The sequence below is a fragment of the Protopterus annectens genome, chromosome 10.part0 (genome assembly GCF_019279795.1).
Source record: "Protopterus annectens isolate FY-2018-M chromosome 10.part0, PAN1.0, whole genome shotgun sequence".
NCBI lineage: Eukaryota > Metazoa > Chordata > Ceratodontiformes > Protopteridae > Protopterus > Protopterus annectens.
Window position 1 is genome coordinate 1,655,747,762 of NC_056744.1, and position 23,072 is coordinate 1,655,770,833.

At 38.8% G+C, this 23,072-nt stretch overlaps 1 protein-coding gene across 1 annotated transcript in view; it reads right to left on the minus strand.

The window, feature by feature from the left end:
- The window catches only part of LOC122814376 (zinc finger protein 99-like), a 238,728-nt gene that overhangs the window by 121,463 nt on the left and 94,193 nt on the right, over nt 1-23,072 (minus strand). The window lies entirely within an intron of this gene.

A 23,072-nucleotide genomic window follows, 5' to 3' on the forward strand; every position in this document is an offset into this window, starting at 1 on the left:
ATGGAACAGGATATATAACTGTAAGTGAAAAAGTTACTTTTTTTTAGTAATGCATACATAATGAACTTGTTGAAGTAATTCTGCACAGTATGTAGATATAGTTTAAATGTAACGAGGTCATATCATTGACTGCTGTGAAAGCCTGTGATATTAAAGCAGGAATGTACGTTTTTCCTTTTAGCTATAATGTTATCTGGGGTTTATACTGTGCCAAGATGAAGGCTATTTACAGGTAGTGTAATCTTGCGATCTTAGGCTGCAAAAGGGAAGAGGTGGAAGTGAACTGATTATATATGTGAATTAAATTATGGTGTTTCTCTTGGTGCTACACATACAATTGGAGGTAAATACTAAAATCATATAAAATGACAGATGTTTATCATACTGATCGCTGCTACAATAGCTTCAGCTATATGGATTATATCCAGCACAGGATGTAACAGCTGGGCAGTGCCCAACACTTCTGAGCACCTTCCATGCACCCAAACCATCAGTCACCTCAATTGAGCTGACAAAAAAAATCTAGTTTGGGCACCAAGCTCTTCACAGCCTTCCTGCCACTGAGAGCAGCACTGCTCCACAGGCTGTCAAGGCTCGGCGGTTGTCTAACTATGTTCCATTTATGAGCAAAGAAGCTCCCATCTAGTAAAAACCTTCCACTTTACTTTTTTATGGCTGAAATCTTACTTTTCCTGAAAAAAAAGTACTTTAAAGCTAGGACTATGTATTTTGATTGGCTGTTTCACTACTATGATGTACTGTTAAATGGAAGTGTTCTTTTGTACTTTTGTGTTTTAAAAGTAGTTGAACGATGTTTAAAACTACTTTTTCTGTGGAGAAATTGTGGTTAATTTACTTTTTGGGAATTAGGAAAGTTTGCAAAGTATTATTAATGTGTTTTCTTTTGGAAAAAAGTTTACCTTTTAATAACGTTCCTGTTTTACTGACTTCTGCTGCTAAGCTTATTCAGGAAACTAGCACCATTTTTGGCTTGACCATAGAACAACATCCTCATTCCTCAGTTGGTTCCACTTCCAGCCACAAAAAGAAAAAGGTTGTGAAGTAGCCTTTGCCAACATAGAAGACTGGTGCTTGGCCTCAGCCACATGTGGGTGAGTCTGCTGTGGCCAAGCTGTTTCCTCAGAGCAGTCATCTATTTCTTCTGATTCCTCAGGTGTAGTCCATACAACCACCATAGGCTGGGGGTTAGACATGTCCTCACCAGCTGTCGGGGTCCCTTTAGTGGGAAATGGAGAGCTACTTTTTTCAATCCTTGGAGAAGGGGCAGGGAACTTCTTTTACTTAGCCAGAATGTTGTGCTTACTCTTGGGAAAGATGTTAGCAATCCTAAGTCTGTTTCTTTAAAAAATCTTGTTAAAAAGAAAGTGAAAACTAAACATATCTTCTTCTATAACAATTTCACTGGACAAGGATTATTTGTTAGGATTGGCTCAGGGTCTAGTTCAGGATCTGGACTCCTCTTTTGGGTTGGTTTCTGGAAAGAGAAAAAGGGTACATCTTTTCCTGAAAAGGTTCAATATTTTGAAAATGGGGACAGATGGCAGTCTCTTCTCCTCAGGTTTATTATTCAGACTCTGAGGAAAGTGTTGTTTATGATTTCCCTCTGAAGGTTTCTGTTTCTCTAAGGCTATTTCCAGAATGAGTGAATTTTTTCTGTGGGAGAACACTGTGGTTTCTCTGTCCCTTAAAAATATCATGTATTACAAATGGAGTTTCCAGAACCTACTCCAACTCCTCCTGTTTGGTCCGCTCTAGGGGATGTATTTGCTACAGCCTGTAATGTCCATGATAGTCAGCTTGCTGCCCCTAAAAAAAGCTGACAGGTTGTATAAAGTTTCTCAGTCTTTCAAGCTTTTATACACTAACCCCAGAGTTGACCTAGAGGCTACAGCTTTAGTGAATTCATCTGCTGCCAAACATTTTGTTAATTCAAATCCATCCCCTTCTGATAAAACAGGAAGGCATTCAATACATTTGTTGGAAAGTGTATGCTACTGCAACCTTGATTTTTAGAATTCTCAGTTGTCAACCTCATATAATGAGATTTATCCTGTCTAGTTATGAGAGTATGAGGAATATTTTAGCCTCAGTTTCTTCTTGTGAAGTGAAATCTGCTTTGTGTAATCTCATTTCTTCTGTTTTAAACTACTGATTGTTTGAAATGCGTTTATGACTCTGTAGATGTTGCTTCCAAGAAGGCTGCCACTGGAACCGTTTTAAGGAGGTTTGCCTGAATGCATTTTTAAAACCTTGCTGAAAATGTTAAGAATGAAAAACTGAATTCACCTCTGGATAAAAATTAGTTTTTGGTACTACTGCAGTAGAAGTTATTAAAAAGTGTGAGGAGAGGGGAAGCTGATTCAGGGAATCTTTTATATTTACATCCCTCCTTCTCCAAGTTTTTCAGGTTTTTTTTCTGCTACCTCATCTAACTTTGCTGAAAAACAAAATCTAAAGTCACAGCAGAATGCTGGTAAACAGACTGTTAAAAAGCAACAGCAGGGGGGTTCCAAAATAAAAAAAAAAATAAAAAAAAAAGTAGATTACCTCCAGAACAAAGGATTTTCTAGTAAGTCAGAATGACTATTTTAGGGACCCTGCCTTCCTCCTCCCACCCTGGTACTCTCCTGGTCCTGTCAAAATATCTGAATCTCAGTTTCTCTCTTTGGCAACAGATATCATAGATTGTTTCACACAAATGCGTCAAGAATGTGATCCTCAAGGACTATAAAAGGCAGTGGGAGGATCTTCCTCCTAATCCTCCAGACCAAACGCTTCTTTTCTCCTGCTCTACATCAGAGACTATCTCAGAGGTAATGGAGTTTGTTCCTTCTTCCCGGGGAGGGGAGGGTATACAAAAATGTTTCAGGTGCCATAGAAAGAAACCTCCTGGACACCAGCAGTAGATCTTTCTTTCCTAAACTAGTTTGTCATAGTGCCCAAGTTAAAGATGCTCACACTTCACAATCTGTCACCCCTTCTTTCTCATTTGAGTGTTTAAGAACCTTAGATTTAAAAGATGCATGTGACCACATTATTATTCATCCAGATGTCAGACTTTTCTAAAAGTTTTGTATCTGGATTAAATTGTCAGCTTTCTGCCTTACCCCTTGAGCTATCCATTGCACCAAGAGTGTTCGCAAAGTGCAGACTACAGGGTATCTAGACTTTCCAATATTTAGATAACTCAAGTTATCCTCTCTTGGGTCAGGGATCATCTACACAGCCTGAGTTTCCAACAGAATATTCAGAAGCTTTTTTTGACTCCTTCTTACAGGCAGAGTTTACTAAGGTGACTCCTAGATACTACAGCACAAAGAGCTTTTCTTATGCAGGAAAAAATAGATCTATATGTTGATCTATTCTGGGAGATTTCCACTCAGACTTCTGCCTCCATGAGGGAATAAGTCAGGATTATACATCTTATAGCATCTATGATTCTCAGGACAACTCTTGCACATGAGAAAGATACAGGAGTATCTAAAGTCTTTATGGTCCTAGCATCAACACCCATTACCTTTTCAAATTCCAGTTCTAGGATTTGAAAAAGGAAAATTATGTGGTTGAAACATCATATTTCTTAGAATCTGGGTCCCCCATTCTCACCTCCAGCACCAAGCAATCAGGTACTACAGATGTTTCAGACTTTACATGGGGAACAGTTTCAGTGGGTTTTAAAGATCAAGGTCTTTGGGACAAAAAAGACAGACCAAAACAAATAAACATCAAAGAGATGCCAGCTTTAATAAATGCTGTCAACTCTCTGACTCAACTGTGGTCCCACGGCCATTTCCAAAACTTTACGGATAATACCACAGTGCTGTGGTACATAAACAAGGGGGGACCAGATCTTAATCCCTGTTCTGACTTGCCATGTTAGCATTGAATATAGCTGTGTACTATAATCTCACTCTACAGGCCTCTTGCATATCATCACAGTGCAATAGACAAGATGAGCAACACCATGACAAACCCTCAATAATAGAAACAAGATTAGTGTCTTCCAAGATTTCTGACCATCAATTCCCCCCTTTCATTGCAAGCTTATGTCAAAATGTTTTTGAAAGAGGTGTTATATAGAAAAAGATATATAGCAACTCCCTTTCACATTTCGACACTTGTCACCCTTTTCACCAGAGAAAAAGTGTCATTAAAGGTCAAATGGTGAGACTGTCGTGGTTGGTGAATGATAATAATACTTACCAAAAGGAAATGTATAGCTTGATAGGGATGTCTTTGGAGAGGGGTTACCCTTTGAAATTGCTCCTGAAAGTGCATAACGAGGTATTAAGTAAAAGAAGCACTTCTTTTCCCCCAATTTTGTGAGGGTATGACCTTAACACACAAAAGAAAGAACAGGGGGGAGATGGTGAAGCATTTATATTGAGGTATAATTATCAAGCACCCCAGATAGTTGAAGTGATTAATAAATCATGGCAAGCATGTTTTTCTGAGGAAACTAAAAAGTTAGGTACTATTCCTAGAGTAATTTTTAGCAGGGGGAAGAATATTAAAAATATCCTGGAGAGACCTAAGGTAAAAAAAACAGCATTCACTCATATAAATGTGGGGCATGTAGGAACTGTAAATATATCAATGATGGCCCCTACGTTTCTGTGTATGGGTATGATAGGACTATACCCTGCCCAGGTAGATGGTGTTGTAATACATATAAGGTGGTATACATTGCAACATGTATAGGCTGCTCAGGCTTCTATGTGGGCAAGATAGTTCGTAGATTAAAAGACAGAACATCAGAACACCTTAGAGCCATTAGGAACAGGGATGACCATAATGCCCTTTTTTCCCATAGTAAGGTTTGCCCCAATTTCAAGAAGTTTATTTTCTTTGTGATTGATAAAGTTACCTTAAGTGACAGAGGTGGCAATGACAGGCTGAGGGTGGAAGAGAAAGAATATATATGGCAAGTTAGGCTTAATGCCACTGCCCCTCCTGGCTTAAATGACAACATATCTATTATGCCTGTTTTAAAACAGAGAGCTAGCAAAATATAGGAATGTACAAGGGCATTTGTAATATTTTGTAATGTGTTAGCTTTTATTTTTATTTAAATTGATAGTTGAAAAATTGTGTATTATGTAAAATATGCAAACAATCAGTACTTTTATTTGAGATACTATCGAGTGCAGTATTGCTTTTAATGAATATAGTACTCATGGGGTGGGGAACACTGAGGGAAGGATTGTTCATTAAATGGTTGCTAAGTTGAGCACTTTGTGGGATAAGCTGATTGGCTGATTTTAAATAATGATGTATTTATAATGTGTGGGTTTTTTTACTCTCATTAACTCTGAAGAAGGCAAGGTGTTTGATGAAAGCACTTAGTTTTATTGGGGGAATCTACACTATCAGTGATAATAAAGTGGAGTTTTTAGTCTGCATTGTATTTTTATTTTTCATTATTAGTTGCTGCCCTGCTGGATTATCACATCTTTTTGGTTGATTAAATCTAACACTTTAGTATAGATGAAACCCATATATGGAGGGATAACTTTCCTTTTTGGAAAATGTTTATAGTTGTGTGTGTTTGCCGTGAGTTACAAGGGGTCAGGTGGTTAAAATGAAAGTGTATATAGTTATATGTTTTTTGAATGTTTTTATTGAAATTAATAGACTGAGAAAATGTGACATGTGTCCAAAGAGCTACAATACGCTGCAAATGCATACAGGCTCAGCCAGCCAAATATTAAAGTGCACATGTGCATAGCAAGTTGGAAACACATATCACAAAAAATCATGTAGAATATTGTGTTGAGTTCTTATTTGATACTGATATTAAACGGTAAACCAAGACACAGATGAAAGAATGAGACAACACACCAAGCTGCAGCTAAAAATTTATTTATTTTATTTTATTCATTTTACATTTGTTAACCAGGAAAGTCTGACTGGATACAGGTCCATTTTCAGTGGAGGCCCGGGGAGAAAAGCCCCAAATGTACAAAAACAAGTGTAAATACAGTGAAATTATTACAGTGAGTTATCACAAAACTGAAATTTGTTTAACGATATGTAGACACAGGTACATGTTTTTCTCACATACACACAGCAAAGGTTGGAAGCAAGTAGCTGAGAAAGAAATAGTTAAAGATTTCATCTGAAAAAGGAAACACATATATTAAGGTGGTTATCATACATGGTGTAGTGTTAACTTTAAATCTTTCCTGTAGGTGAGTGATACACAAGATTTTAAACAGTTAGAGTCAGAGTTTTATTCTTGTAATGAGGTTCTCATTTATGAATTATGTTTGAGTGGTGGTTTGTCAGGGTTTGTACAGGGATAAAGCCACTGCATTTTTAGGTATTTCCTAAGGGATTTTTTGAATTGGGATAAGGAGGAGTCAGTGGTGAGTTCCACAGGAAGTAAGTTCCAGTTTTTACCGGCAGAGTTGGAGAATAGTGATTCACCAGCTGAATTGTTGGTTTTAACAGTTTGCACTAGCAATTTTTTGGAAGAGCGAAGGGATTTTAGGTTACTGTAGGAGGTAATAATATTTTTCAGTATGGGTGTACTGTCAGGTTGGTAGAGGATTTTGTGAACAACTATTAGTTGGTTATATTGTAGTTGATAGGGTAGCTCAAGCCAGTCTAACGACTGAAGGTTAAGGCAGTGATGGGTTCTATAAGCTGATCCTGTGGCAAATCTGGCAATGTTGTTGTAGCACCTAGTAAATTTATTGAGGTTTGATTTGCTTAGGTTTACGAAGATGGGTGAGGCATAAAGAAGGGTCGATAGCAGATGTGTATGGGCAATAACAGTTCTAGCAGATGGGGTTAGGAATCGTTTAACCCTGTATAAAGAGCCTAATTTTTTATTAACTGTTTTAATAGTTTTGTCTACGGAGCATCAAACTTGAGGCTGTTGTTGATGATCACTCCCAGTAGTTTAGTACTAGGTTCTGAGGAAATTATGGAACCATTGTTAGATATTATGGTGAGAGGTGGTGAGGGGGACCTTGCGAGTGGGGGAGAAGAGTAATAGTTTGGTTTTATTTGGGTTTAATAGTAGTTGGTGACCAGTGAGCCAGTTCTTTACTTTGTTGAAAGTGATTGGGACAAGGATTGTAAATCTGTGGGGGAGGTGGCAGAGCAGATTAGGGTTGAGTCATCTGCATACTGAATACAAGTTGCATCAGGGATGACTTTGTACAGGTCATTAATGAATATGGAGAATAGGAGGGGACCTAATATAGATCCCTGTGGGACTCCAAGTGTGACTGGTAAAAGGAACGATAGGTTATTCTTCCATAGTACAGCTTGTTGTCTGTCACTTAGGTAAGAATGGAACCAGGTAATTGCTAGGTTATCTATGGAGAGTGATTTTAATGTGTTTAAGAGTAGCTGGTGATGTACCATATCAAATGCCCTGGATAGGTCAAGGAAGAGGGCTGAGGAGAGCTTGTTGTCATTATGGTTTTGATTTATTGTATGGGAGAAGGAGAAAAGGGCTGAGGTTGTACTATGGCAAGGTCTAAATTAATGCTGGGAAGGGGCTAAGAGAGTGTTTTGATTCAGAAAGGCAAGAAATTGCTTGTGGATACATTTTTCCATTATTTTAGCCAAGGGTGACAGAATGGCTATAGGCCTAAAATTTGAAAGTTCAGTGGAATCTCCCCCTTTATGAAGAGGAACAATGTGGGAGATTTTCCAGATGTGGGGGACATAGGCTTCGTGGATAGTTCTTGTTAGAAAAATATATAATAGTAATATGTATGCTTAGTGCATTCGAGGTTTAAAAGGGTTAATACATTTATTCTGTTCACACTGCATGAATCTGCACAGCTGTTAGAAACTTAACAAGAAGCATTTCATTTCTGCTAATGTCATGAAAATAACAAGAGACATTTAATTTCTGCTAATGTCATGAAACTTAACAAAGACATATTCATTTCTGCTTATGCTATGAGAAAATATGCAGCTGCTAGAAGCACTGATAAAGAGAACTATTAATAGACGCTTGAAAGTATAAACCGTAGTCAGCATTATTTGCTAGAAATGTACCTTGAATCTAGACAAAATGTAACACATGTATTAGAACTGCAGAACTGAAGAATTGAAAAGATGAAATGGGCTAAAATAAGCCACAAGGCCAGGTTGTTTTTCTCAAAATGTTTTGCAAGCTAGCAAATAATCTAACATAGTCAGCAGTAAGTCTAGTAACATTTTCTGTAGAACATACAGAAAGCTGTGTCTAACTACGTCAGCAATAGAATAGTAACATTTTCTGTGTGACATGAAGAGAACTGTATAAGAATAATATACTAATCACCAGTAATTCAGACAAACCTTGTGCCTACATGCTTTGTCTCCTTGCTGCAAGTAATAAAGGGTGCCTTGCTTGAACCTAACGTGTATTGGTCTTTGAAGTTTTTTCCTTTGACAGTTCTACTGATTAAAATTGATATGGGGTATGCTATTTCATTAGCTGCTTTTTGGAGATATTCTGCAGGTAATAGGTCTGCTGAAAGGGTGGTGGGTTTAAGTTATTTAAGTAGGGACTTAATAAAAGAAGTATGTACTGGATCAAGTTTAAAGGGGATCTTATTATCAGGTGTGGGGTTGGTGGTACTCGGGGTATAGGGAGATATCTTACTGGCTAGGGATTGCAAGGTTTCTGTAAAGAAAGTGTTAAAGGTGTTAAAAACAATTTTAGGAGGTTGTTGAAGGGTAGTTAAGGGGGTAGGGGTAGTTGATTGGCCTGGGTGGAGAAATTTGTTTATGCCTGACCAGAATGTTTGTGGTTGATTTTGGTGCTTTTGTTGCAGATTACAGTAGTACTTCTTTTTGTCTAGCATAATAGACTTCTTTGTATAATTTCTCAGTGTTTATATATAAGGTGGCCTTTTGGGGATTTACTGGTTCTCCAGGAGGTCCACGCTTTGTTTCTGCCAATAATTTCTTGTCTTGCATCATTGGACAGCCATGATGCTACTTTGTTATTGGTTCTGATAGTGCGTGGGGGCGCATGGTTATCCAGGATAGCAAGAAATGTAGAGTTAAAGTATGAAACCGCATCATCTAGTGGAAGTAGCCATAGGTTGGACCAGGCTACCAAAACAGTTTAATCAAAAATCAGTTACTTACAAAAATCATCAGGTCTGTTATCTTGCACATTATACCAAGGGACTTTCTTTTCTTGAGACAGTGTAGAAGCTCTGCTTGGCTAAGGCAGTCTCTGAATCAAGCAATCAATTATCCAAATCAAATTAGGATACAGCTGGCAACTTCACATCTGGAAGGGGAGTCACCCAACTTATAAGTAGGTGCATGACATCCAGATCCAAGGAAGTTATACCGCCACTTTATTTGGCCCTTACTTATCAGGCTATCATTGAGTATAATGCCCCTTTCAGTATGTACCTGGCCAAACATATGCATATGCATATGCATATTGGAAAGGCTCACCCAGACTCTGCTACACTTTGCTGTGAGGGAAAGGTTGGTTTGCTTTTTTATTTGTTGTATTTTGTATTGGTTTATTGCCTTTTTATATTTTGAGTGCTGTGATTTGTTTTCTTTACCTTGTGTTTTGCTTGTGTTCTACTTTTAACTGCATATTAAAACTTCAAAAGACACCACAGCTCTGTTTTTGTGAGTCAGGCAGAAATTAGAACTGATCAATTAAGGACTCATACATAAGATAGAAGAGAGGTCAGGTTAATCATTTGTGAACTGAGGGGGTGGAGCTAGGAACTAAACCTTCTATTTAAGGGGTAAAATAAAACATTTCAGAGCTTTATTGGAAAGGCTCTCCCAGAGTCTGCTACACTTTGCTGTGAGGGAAAAGTTGGTTTGCTTTTTATTTGTTGTATTTTGTATTGGTCTATTGCCTTTATATATTTTGAGTGCTGTGATTTGTTTCTTTACCTTGTGTTTTGCTTGTGTTCCTCTTTTAACTGCATATTAAAACTTCAAAATAAACCACAGCTCAGTTTCTTGTGAGTCAGGCAGAATTTTTTCCCCACCCTGACACTGTTGTGTTCTTAAATACCACTGTCTTTCTAGCTGCCTGCCTCTTATGTTAATTTGACCATATATCTCATTTCCTCTATGCTTTCACTGGCTTGTGTGAGTAAGCACAAAATTATAATTTTGTGAATTCACTCCCCTTCAACTCTTTAAATTTATTGGCCATTCTACTGTATTCCATAGTACTGGAATACATAAGTGATCACCCCCTTTCAATCTTGTTGTTTTAAAAATAGTGACTCTCCACTAAAACTTAACGTTTTAGACAGGTAAAACTTAAGTTACCTACTTTCACATCTAATTTCTCTAGTGCACACTGCAGTGTTTAGGATAAACCATTTTTTTCAGCTTATCTTTAAGCATCCCTGAGACTAGCACTTGCTCTAATACCTGCTGGAAAGCACTAGGAAGCCTTAAACTGATACAAGCACTCAACTCTCCTTATTAATAAGGAGAAATTAATCATAGGCACTAAACAACCTATAATTGCAAAGTACCTTGCTATGGTAAGGGAAAACAGCTCCTGTACTTTAAAAAAAAAAGCACCAAACCATGCATGTCCAAGGGTCAGCTTCCATTGACTTCTCCTGTCTACCTGGTGAATCTGGGCATACTGGGGCAATACAGCAATTGCCTCATGTACACAGACAACCCTCTCCTCCTACCACCTAACACTCCAACCTGTGAGAGATGCACTTACATAGCCAAATTGGAAGCAACGCTCTCTCCACCCAAGATTGTGCTAGACAGTCAAGAGGAGAAGGTTAACACTCGCACTACACCTCAAGTAACACAAAGCCCTTCTAAATTCACACCACCAATGCCCAAACAAAGCAACACTAAATCCACATATGTGGAGGCCCTTAACTGTAACCTGCCCAAGCAACAAGGACCTCCGAAGCTGAAATGCAAACAAACACCAATCACAACCAAAGTGTCACATAGCTCATAACACCAGTGTGCCACCCATCAACAGCCCCTAAGGCAAGACAATGTACCTAACACTTTAGTCATAGGTGACTCTATAGTCAGGCACACTGATGTCCCACTCACCAGGCTGAACAAGGAGAAAATTACAGTGAGCTGCCTGTCGGGTGCCAGGATCCACCACATAACTCATGCACTCAAGTCACTCCACAACAAGTACAAATATGACTCTGTCATTGTCCATGTTGGAGTGAATGACTTGAGACGTACCTCCCTGGACTACATGAAAAGAGACATGTAAGAGCTCTCGGATCATGTGGCCCAGGCAGGTATGACCCTAGCCCTGAGTAGCATCCTACCTTCACCCAGAATGACACCACAATATAAGGACAAAATGATTGACTTCAACAATTGGCTAAGCTTCTGGTGTCATTCAAAGGGGATCCAGTATCTGTCTGCCTGGGATGACATGATCAACAGACCACGATGCTTTGCCAGAGATGGTCTGCACCTGTCACCCCTAGGATTCAGGTTACTGGCTAAGGCTCTTGCCACCCCTATAGTGCCTTTTTAGGCAAAGTTCAAAGGACAAAACCACCACCATAACAGGTACAAGCATGCAAAATCTGAAGGTAATGCTATTAATGCTAGAAGTCTAAACCTCAAAATGCACTCCCTCGAGGCACTCCTAAAAATGGAGAACATCGATATCTGTGCAGTAACTGAGACCTGGTTCAAGGCTCCAGAGAGCACCCCTGCAATACCAGGCTACAACTCTTACCACACTTTTCGGCTACCAAACCAGGATCAAAACACTAAAGGTGGAGGAGTGTCCATATTCACCAAGGATATTCACACCACCAGGTTAGTTGCCCAACACAATGTGTCTGAAATTCTCCAGGTGCAACTAACACTAGGTAAGACTGCAATCCAAATTGTAGCTTGCTACAGATCCCCCACCATGCCCCAAGATTCTCACTACACCTTTCTAAACATACTGGAAAATATTAATATACAACCAAACACCCTAATACTGGGTGATTTCAACTACCCTGCCATTAACTGGGAAAACTACTCATGCACCAACACCTTTGCCCAACGGTTCTTGGAATTCATAAATTCCAATGCCCTGGATCAACTAATCTATAGTCCCACCAGGGGCTCCAATATCCTAGACTTGGTCATTACCAACATGGGAAATCAATGGTCCACACCTATGGTCACCCCCTCATTGGTCAGGTCAGACCATAAGCTAATCACCTTTAACATCCACATCCCACCCCCAGCCCCCAGGAAGGAAACCTCCATAAAAAAACTTCTCCAAGGCCAACTTCATGCTACTCAAGTCAGAAGTTACAAACTTCATGACACCCATGCAGAAGGGAACTGAAAGTTCTACTGCTGAGTCCTACACTAAGGCACTGTACTAGCATATCCACTCATGCATGAATCGTGCCATCCCAAATAGAACCAAGATGCTCTCCTCCAAAAAAAGGAAGCCATTCTGGTGGTCCCTTGCCATAAACAAACTTTACAACAAAATGAAAAAAAACTGTTGCAGAAAAGAGGAAAATCCCAGGATGCAAAAAACTCCCTTACCAGCCTCAGTAAGAAGCTGAGATCTCTCATAAAATCCTCCAAAGTTAGTTACGAAAATAAAATTGCCAAAGATTCCAAAGACAACCACAAGGTATTCTATAACTATGTCAAGAATCTAAATGGCAATGCTCAGATCTGCTCTGAGCTACAACAGAATGGCATTAAATATACTGATTCCAAGCATATTGCCAATATCCTGGCAGACTGATTCAGTGCCAACTTCACCCCCCTCTCACCCCCTAAATGGCCCATCTCAATACTGAAAGATTGCCATAACAGCCACACAGGTAAAAAACTGCACTCTCCAAAGCTAAGAATACAGCATCCATGGGACCAGATGACATCCCGGGCTGTGTACTACATGAACTACAAAATGAACTGGCACCTCACCTACGTGTCATGTTTAATCATACCCTCACCTCAGGCTTTGTGCCCACTGAGTGGCGCACAGCTACAGTTATCCCACTCCACAAGGGGGGACCCACCTTGGATCCCAGGAACTACCGCCCCATCAGTCTGACGAGCTTGATTTGCAAGGCCATGGAACTTATAAACAAAGACATTGGGCAACCTTAAAACATTTGGACCCCACCCAGTTTGGGTTTGTGAAGGGCTGATCTTGTCTCCTGAACCTTATTGATTTCTTTGAATCAGTCTCCAGAGCCGTGGATAAGGGTAAGGCAGTCCACACAGCCTATCTGGACCTTGCCAAGGCCTTTGACACCATCCCCCACTCTGGAATCATAGATAAACTTACTAAGCTGGGCATTAATCCCTATGTCACTCGATGGGTTGCCAACTGGCTTACTAACAGAACCCACTCTGTAAAAGTAGCTGACTCCAAATCCAGCTCCAGACAAGTGACAAGTGGAGTAACTCAGGGTTCAATCCTGGGACCTCTCTTGTTTGGCATCTACTTCTCTGAAGTACAGGCCAACACTAAGGGACTCTGACTAACAAAGTTCACAGATGACTGCAAACTGGTAGCCATTACTGAATCCCCAAATGATGTGGATACTCTACAAAAGGGCCTTACAGAAACAGATGCTTGGTGCCAGAGCCATGGGCTCAAGCTCAATGCCAAGAAATGTATAGTTATCCCCTTTGGGAAAAAACATGTACCCATAAATTATCACATAGGTGGCAGTATACTAAACACCAAAAGTGTGATAAGAGACTTAGGGACACAAGTGGACAGTGGTCTCACCTTCAATAACCACATCGTCACAACAGTCAGGAAATCTTTCTATGTGACACACCTCATCACTAAGGGCTTTTCATCTGGAAAAAAGGAGGTCATTGTCCCACTGTACTCATCCCTCATTAGACCCAATATAGAATACAACGCCCCGTTTGGTATGTACCTCTCAAGACATCTGCAACAACTGGAAAGGCCACAGAAATACCTCACTAAAAGAATCACAGGCCTAAAGCAGATGCCCTATGCTGACCGCCTTAAAAAACTCCAGCTATACTCTGTTGCATATCATCTACTCCGAGGCAATTTCTCTTAACATATAAGGCCATGTCAAACCCAGAGCTGTTGGACATGCTACACTTAAAGAAATCCCAATCCCTCAGATCCACACACTCCAGGGATATAAATCTTGTCATCACAATAAACAAAACACGCTGGAGGGATAGGTTCCTGACCCAGAGACTCCCCAGACACTGGAATAGACTGCCCATACATGTCAAGCAGAACGCCTCTTTGGCCCTCTTCAAAAGGAACCTTGATGATTGGATGGGAGAAAGGAAATTCACCCCGGGGATCATGTCAGTCACCTGCTAGAAACGGGTCCAGGGAAGTAAATAGTGTGGGAAGAAATAGCCAGGAAATTGTTATGGCTAGGCTTGTATAGGCCCTAGGGTGGATAGCCTAGTACCAACCTATGAACCTAAAAGTTTGAATGCTTGTAAAGGCTCCTTAATAGAAGAATACAGTATACAAAGACATTTACCTATAAGGCTCACCCTAAATCCATATGTCTATACTCTGTTTCCTGCAACTTAGTGAGAGGTGAGCTATGTCTGGCATAAAAGGCATCCTCATATCCAACTCTGATGGATCTTTTGCACATCTGCAAAATGAACAGCATCAGAACTACTAGATTCAAGGACTTACATTTTGCTTGTGACATCAATGAGGCATACTGGGGAGACAGATATATATCTCAGAGGATCCCCATGCTCTGGAACAGGCTCACCATCCATGTGAAGCAGACTCCATCGCTAACTGTTCTGGAGTGTTTGTTTGTGTCTTTCAGCTTTTCCCGGTTAGGGGTCGCCACAGTGGAACTTCAGTCCGCTAATGATTGGCAGTAGAGTTTTATGTGCTGGCTTGCCTGGCCTAACGCACAACCTTCAACGAAGGAACGCCCATTCACACATGTCGCCATACAGAAGACACTCTAACTGAGAATCGAATGGGCAACGTCTAACTGTGAGGTGACAATGCTACCGCAGCACCACCACCGCAGTACCTTGACTAATGGATGGGAAACTGAAAATTTACTCCGGGTCTGGACTACATGTCTTTGATAGGCAGATGCAGACAGTAATCCCAAACTAACATACTCTCTCCACATAACCTCTAGAAATTTCCTAACTAACATATCCCCTCCTAATAAATGCCCATGATGCATAGGGACACAATTGAGCTGGATTGCATAGTTGGGCTAATAAAGGCCCTGATGGTCATTAATGTAGTATATAACTATGAACTTATGAATTTGAATCAGTATGCATCAATCAATAAATTAATAAATTAATAAATTCAGGCACTGGTTATTGAAAACTCGTCCTGATAGCAAGTAAGGAAGAGACGAAGGTGAACAAACCAAGCAACTGCCCTAACTTATATACCCAGAAGTACTTTCTGGAAATTTACAGCTGTTGAACTGATACTTTTTGGAAATCTTATGACATAAATCATATATAACATTTAGCTTCCTCAGTTGTATGAAATATTTACAAAGGAGATCTTGTTATTTTGTTTCAGTTCATTTTATATACTAACCTCCCTAATCTATTAGACATTGTCTAAAACATATCCTTGTGAAGCATGGCTACTTCCACCTTTTAAGCACACAGGCATTGGGTTGAAAAGGTCACAAACTGCAGCTTTGTAAGAAATATGTTTGTCTCATATATTTTAGAATGTAAATGTAAAACTCTGGCTAATAAATGCAGGATTATTAAAATATTCTCAGTAATAATCAGATCATAATATGCTAACAAGGATAATACCTAATTAATGAAGCTCATGATCTTATGGATTTGCTATTCACTTTTTTGTTTTATGCCCAACCATGAGGGAACCAAACCAAACTGATAAAATGGCAACAGAAAAAAACGTTGATACCACGAGTGCATACGAGGTGAAACTCCTTCAATGACAGTCCACGGCAAAATAAATAGTTTCATCAACTCTGTGTGTGTTTTTGTTTTTCTGTGATTGTGTTGATTAAACTGATAAAATGGGACAGAATGCATGGGCCGTATACAATCATGTGAAGTAACAGCATCTTATCAGAATGACTGCCTTATCCATCATATCACGGAATGTGAAGGACATTGTGGGTATGGTCAAGAAACAAAGAATCATCATCATCTTCTTTTGGCTGTTCCCACTAGGGGTCGCCACAGCGGATCATCTGTTTCCATTTCTTCCTGTCCTCTGCATCATGCTCTTTCACACCAACCGCCTGCATGTCCTCTCTCACCACATCCATAAACCTCATCTTAGGCCTTCCTCTTTTCCTCTTACCTGGCAGCTCCATCCTTAGCATCCTTTTCCCAGTATACCCATCATCCCTCCTCAGCACATGTCCAAACCAACGCAATCTTGCCTCTCTTGTTTTGTCTCCAAACTGTCCAACCTGAGCTGACCCTCTAATATGCTGATTCCTAATCCTGTCCATCCTAGTCACACCCAGTGCAAATCTTAACATCTTTAACTCTGCCACATCCAGCTCTGACTCCTGCCTTTTCGACAATGCTACAGTCTCCAACCCATATAACATAGCTGGTCTCACTACCCTCTTGTAGACCTTCCCTTTCACTCTTATTGGTACCCATCTGTCACAAATCACTCCTGACACTCTTCTCCACCCATTCCACCCTGCCTGTACTCTCTTCTTCACTCACCATTACTCTGAACTGTTGATCCCAAGTACTTAAACTCATCCACCTTTACCAGTTCTACTCCCTGCATCCTCACCATTCCTCTACCCTCCCTCTCATTTACACACATATATTCTGTTTAGCACTGCTGACCTTCATTCCTCTCCTCTCTAAAGCATATCTCCACCTCTCCAGGGTCTCCTCAACCTGGTCCCTACTCTCACTACATATCACAATGTCATCTGCAAACATCATAGTCCACAGGGCCTCCTGTCTAATCTCATCTGTCAACCTGTCCATCACCACTGCAAATAAGAAAGGGCTCTGAGCTGATCCTTGATGTAAACCCACCTCCACCTTAAACGTATCTGTCACTCCCACCACAGTCCTCACCAATGTCACACTACCCTTGTACATATCCTGTACCACTCTTACATACTTCTCTGCCACTCTCGACTTCCTCATACAATACCACAACTCCTCTCTAGGCACCCTGTCATATGCTTTCTCTAAGTCCACAAAGACACAATGCAACTCCTTCTGACCTTCTCTGTATTTCTCCAACAACACTCTCAGAGCAAATATTGCATCTGTAGTGCTCTTTCCTGGCATGAAACCATACTGCTGATCACTAATCATTACCTCCCTTCTTAACCTAACTTCCACTACTCTTTTCCATAACTTCAAGCTGTGACTGATCAGTTTTATCCCTCTGTAGTTACTGCAGCTCTGCACATCACCCTTATTCTTAAAGATAGGTACCAAAACACTTTTTCGCCACTCCTCAGGCATTCTGACTTTCCAAAATTTCATTAAACAATCTGGTTAAAAATTCCACTGCCATTTCTTCTAAGCACTTCCATGCTTCCACTGGTATGTCATCTGGGCCAACAGCCTTTCCATTCTTCATCCTCTTCATAGCTGTCCTTACTTCCTCCTTGCTAATCTGCTTCACTTCCTGATTCAATATCCCCACATCATCCAACCTTCTCTCTCTCTCATTCTCTTCATTCATCAGCCCTTCAAAGTACTCTTTCCATCTACTCAACACACTCTCCTCACTTGTGAGTACGTTTCCCTCACTGTCCTTTATCACCCTTACCTGCTGCACGTCTTTCCCAGCTCTGTCCCTCTGTCTAGCCAATTGGTACAGGTCATTTTCTCCCTCTTTAAACAAAGAATACTGAATCATATTAAATATAGTGTACAAATAGCTATGACACAGAAATCACAGGTAGAAATGGGCATACAAATATGGCAAACAAAAGGATTTTGGAATGGTTATTCAGCAGAGTATCAGGGACAAAGGAAAACTTGTGTAATAATTCTAATTGCAAGAGCGGTTCCAATCGAGATAGAGAGATAGAAGAAGAGAAGAAAACAAGGATAAATTGTGGAAATAAGGGGTAATAGCAGGGAAGGATAACTACATTGACATGCATTTATATTTCACCTATTATATTAAAGAGCTTAAGAGAACTAAAGTTATTAGCTTGCAGCAAGGAATATTACTCATGGGGGGACTGGAACCTGATGGGCAACAGTGAAGATATATCAGGGTGACCTAGAAGGGAAAATATAGCAAAAGAGGGAAGACATTTGAAGAAATATCTGAGAATAATTTGAATGGAAGACGTGAAGTTACTATCAGAGCTCAGACAGAATTTATATATTATTCTCCTAGCTATATTAGATGAGATAGAAATGATATTTCACAGGAGCGTGGGTATTTAATTGAATGTTTTGAAACATCCAATAACTATTAAAGACATTCACCAATAAATACTAAATATGCAGGGTGATCAAGTAAAAAGGAGACAGTGGTGCTTTCCTGCTTAATATTGAAAAGAGAGGATTTTAAGGAATGGGATGTGGAAAAGACTCAAGTTGCTAGGGAATATACATTTTTTTTTTCAGAATGGTCAGCAAAGGAGTAGAAAAAAATTAAAATGAATTTAAAAAATATGGTAGAAATGACAGATAAAAATATAGAGCAAAAAAATAATACAAATCATTTATAGAGATTATCAAAGGTTAATGTATTGCAGATGAAGGGGAATATTAGAGAACATGAAGAGGAGGAGCAATTGCTGAGTGCTAAAGGGAAAACGAGGAAGTGTTTGGATAATATCCGCGAGATTAGAAAGGTTGTTGTTATGCTTTTATGATAGCATGTTTTGATAATAACCCCACAGCACATATAACTCAGACCCTGAACTCTATTAACACAACCACTTAGGAAGCAGAAAATGGAAAAGGATGTTGCCAGACTTAGGGAGCCTTTGACTAGGGAAATAACCAGAGAACCTATAGAGGTACCAGAGATGCTTCAAAAATTCGATTAAAATCTGCTTATAGCAGAGGAATGTGGAAACCAAGAAAAGGCACAAATGGAAATATTTATGGAAGACTTAAACATGCCAAAGTTAGAGGGTGATGAGGATTAAGAATTAATAGCTAGATGGGAGGGATAAGGTAAAAACGGTGATACATAACCAATCGACAATGAAGTTGCCAAAAGCAGATTGTATTCCAGTGGAAGTTTTGATGTTAGTAGGGAAAAAATGTTAAAGATCTGGAAGGTTTTATTTAATAATATTTTAAAAGAAGACACAGTACCAGCTTCATGGATGAAAGCTGTGGTGGTCATACTACTTACAGACTCTGTCCTCAACTGTATCACTCCTACTTTGAGCCTCGATTCTCACCTGCTACTTCCCTCACATAGTTACTACTAAAATTAGTGCACATTTGTTTTTCTACTCTGTTAATAATATAGGTCAAATCTATTTATAATGAATACTGAAGTAATGACATTTTTTGGACCGAAGAAATGTTCGTACAACATCATGTATAAAGAATTTTGTTTTAACAAAATGAAATTTCAGTATAACACACCTTTTTCCAACCAGAAATGGCCACTGAAGATAATGTGATGCAAAAAATATTTAATGCTACACCTACACTTTCGCAGAGTCTCAAGAACCCTGCATAATTTCCAGTCTTGGGCAGTCTCGGCGAGGCTCGGTGAGAGTGTAGGCATGACATCTTATATATATGACATCTACAGCTGAATTCTGAGTCAGTGCTCCAGTGAACATCTGCATGGGTATTTGTGTTGTGTGCTTTGGTGTGTGGTAGTAAAATAAAGTACTGATATAATTTCATTGCACTTCTCAAACTTGTATTTGCAATGAACAAAAAAAGTGAGAACTGGCATCAGTTTACACTGAAAGAAAATTAACAATTCTGGAAAAAGCTGATTCTGGAATGAAGAAAAATGATGTGGCAAGAGCATTCAGAACTGCGCCTTCAGAGCAGTCACCAATTTTGAAAGATCAAAAAAAAATAGAAGAGCAGGCGTTGGGACCTCAATGAAAAAAAAATTAGAAACATGTTACATGACAACATCAACAAAGCTAAATTTTCATGGCTGCAAGATGTGAGAGCATGGAATATCCCAATAAGGGAACCAGTAATACAGGAAAAGGCTTTAAAATTCATGAAACTGCTGAAAATTGATATGTTTCAAGTGGATGGCTTAACAGGTTTAAAGAACGCTACACAGTAACTTCCGGGGTAATTTGTGGAGAAGAAAACAGTACACCACAGGAATGAGTTACGGAATTGTGTGCTGGTGGAATAAAGAAAATAGTGGAGGAATGCAATAGTAATGACGTTTTCAATGCAGAAGAGACGGGGTTATTTTATTAATTACTTCTACATCGTACTCTTAACTAATGGAGATCCATGCAAAGGAGGGAAGAAATCAAAACTTCATTTAACCATCGTGCTTTGCTACAACGCATCTGGTACAGAAAAGCTGAAACCATTGGTTATTGGAAGATATGCAAATCCACAATGTTTTAAGAATGTACTCTTACTTCCCTGTAATTATCAAGCAAACCAATGAGCTTGGATAAGGCACTGAATATATGATAAATGGTGGAGGAATTTTGACACACAAATGAGAAGGTAGAGAAGAAAATTCTTATTTTGAGAGATAATTGTTTGGCGCATTGATTAACTTGCAAATTAGAACACATTAGAGTTGAACTTTTACCACCAAACTGTATAGCAATCCTGCAACCTTTGGATCTTGGCATTATTTGTGTTGTAAAAATGCATTACAGGAGTCAACTTATTAAAAAAAATGTTGCTGAACCTAATTTCGGAAGACAACAAAAAAACTGATACCAAAGAAGCCTGTGAAACAGTTTGTGCAATTTAGAGGTCAGTACAAGCATTAACAATTGTTAAATGTTGGCAGAAGTCCTTGATTATTGGAATCAATGATGAAATGCAGATGAATGGGACAGATCCAGGCGAAGAAGTGGAAAATGAAGTGAGGGAAATATGGAGCTCCGTAGTTGCTGATGGTGCAAATTATGAGGAGTACACTGATGCAGATAATAATTTATTGATCATGAGTGAGCTAACCAATCAGGACTTTATTGACAATTTACAGTCATCTGCATCAAACGTCTTAACTCTGGAAAGTGAGAAGAAGATGATGAAAATAATATGCCACCTGTTACAAAGGTTTCCTTTTCCAAGCAATGGATGGACTAAAAAAGACTCTGGATTATTTATCGTGCATCACTGATGTCCAGGAAAGTGTTTTTTAAAAAAAAAATGATGTAGAAAATATGATCATGAATACTACTAGAAAAGTTCTGTGCAGTCAAAACTTACTTCATTTTTTGAAAAAAATAGTAATTTTTTTTACTCATATTTCTATAAAGAAATTTACATCTAAAGGCTCATTGAAGTCTCATTGTCAAATAAAGTTTAAGAAGCTCTATTTTTGTGTACATATTTTCCCAATTTGTTATAATGAAATTTCAGTATAATTAAATATTTTTTATGATGCCATGCATTTTGTTACAATGAGATTTGACCTGTAGTTACATATTGTATCAATTGTCTATGGGATTATCTACCTCCTGTGATAACTAATTTCTTCACTTGGGCTGTGGCTACAAATGGTCTATTGTGATTAGTGCACTACCCTGATAAACAAACTAAATAAATAATAAACAAATAAAGAAATAAATGGAAAAAGATCCTTTAAATCCAACATCATGTAGGCCAGTTTCGATTTTGAAACATGATTATAAAGCATTTATGTTTATATTAGCTAAGGGAATGGCTAAGTTGTTTCCCAAAACTAACAGAAATGAAGCAAGCATTTAACAACATTAAGGAAGCAGAGTGCAAGAAGACACCACTATTGTTGGTGGGTCTTAATGCAGAGAAAGCAATTGATAGATTCAGCTGGGATTTTATGATTACAGCAATGACATTTATGTTTCCTGATACAACAGTGGGGTTAATTAAGAAGATATATGAAGGTTCAGAATAAGAATCAAATTGGGTGGGTTCCTTTCTGAGGAGCTGTGTTTGAACAGAGGAACTAGGCAGGGGTTCTCTCTTTCTTTTTTTATTTCCCTTATACTGACCAATTTGCAAAGAAAATAAGAGACTGACAAATTCAGGGGAATAACTGGTATTGAAATAAAAAAAATGAACCTTATTTGCAGACTATATTATTTTCTATTTAGTAAATCCAGAAAAGAATATTTCAATTTTGAGATATTTTCAAGCTTTTTCAGAATATAAAGCAATTGAAGATAAACATAGGCTATAGCAGAAATCTAAGTTCCCATACACAAATTGGTTTGGCAATACTCATGATAAGATGAAGTATTTAGATGGTTCAATTAAAATGGATTCTATTTTGGTAGCGAAGGATACATGAGGAAAAAACTATGCAAAAGATAATACAAAAATTAAAAAGTTGGAAGCGTGATTATGTATATAGGTAGTAAGGTACACTCAGTGACAATCTTTCTAGTCCCTTTTATTATTGTATACAGGTGAGGTATATTTTATAAGCCAGAGAAGAAAATATGGACTATAATTAAAGAATTGAAAAAATTTGTTTTTGGAGGGAAAGAGTGCAAGACTTAATAGGGATACGTCATTTCTCCCACAGAACATGGTGGTTTAGGATTACCAGATTTGAAGGGATACTTTAGAGCTGCATAGTTAAGGCTCATATGCATAACACAAGTAAAAAAAACTACAAATCAAAGTGTAAAAGAAAAGATGATGAAACAGAGGAAGTTCCCAAAATAAGGAAAGCAAGACTTGGATTTTGGATGCAGGTCCTTAAGGAGAACAATAAAAAACATACAGAATTTTATATTTACAAAGTAGCAGAAAATATTTTGAGAACTAAGCCAACACAGGAATGGTGAAAAGATACCTTATACATAGGGATGACTGCAAGTAGCGGCATATAAAATAGGCAAAAGGAACTTGGAATATACTGATGAAAATTATCAAAGAAAGTAAAGAATTGGGAGCAAATAACTAGGGAAGAGAAAAAGTGCCAATGTTGGATG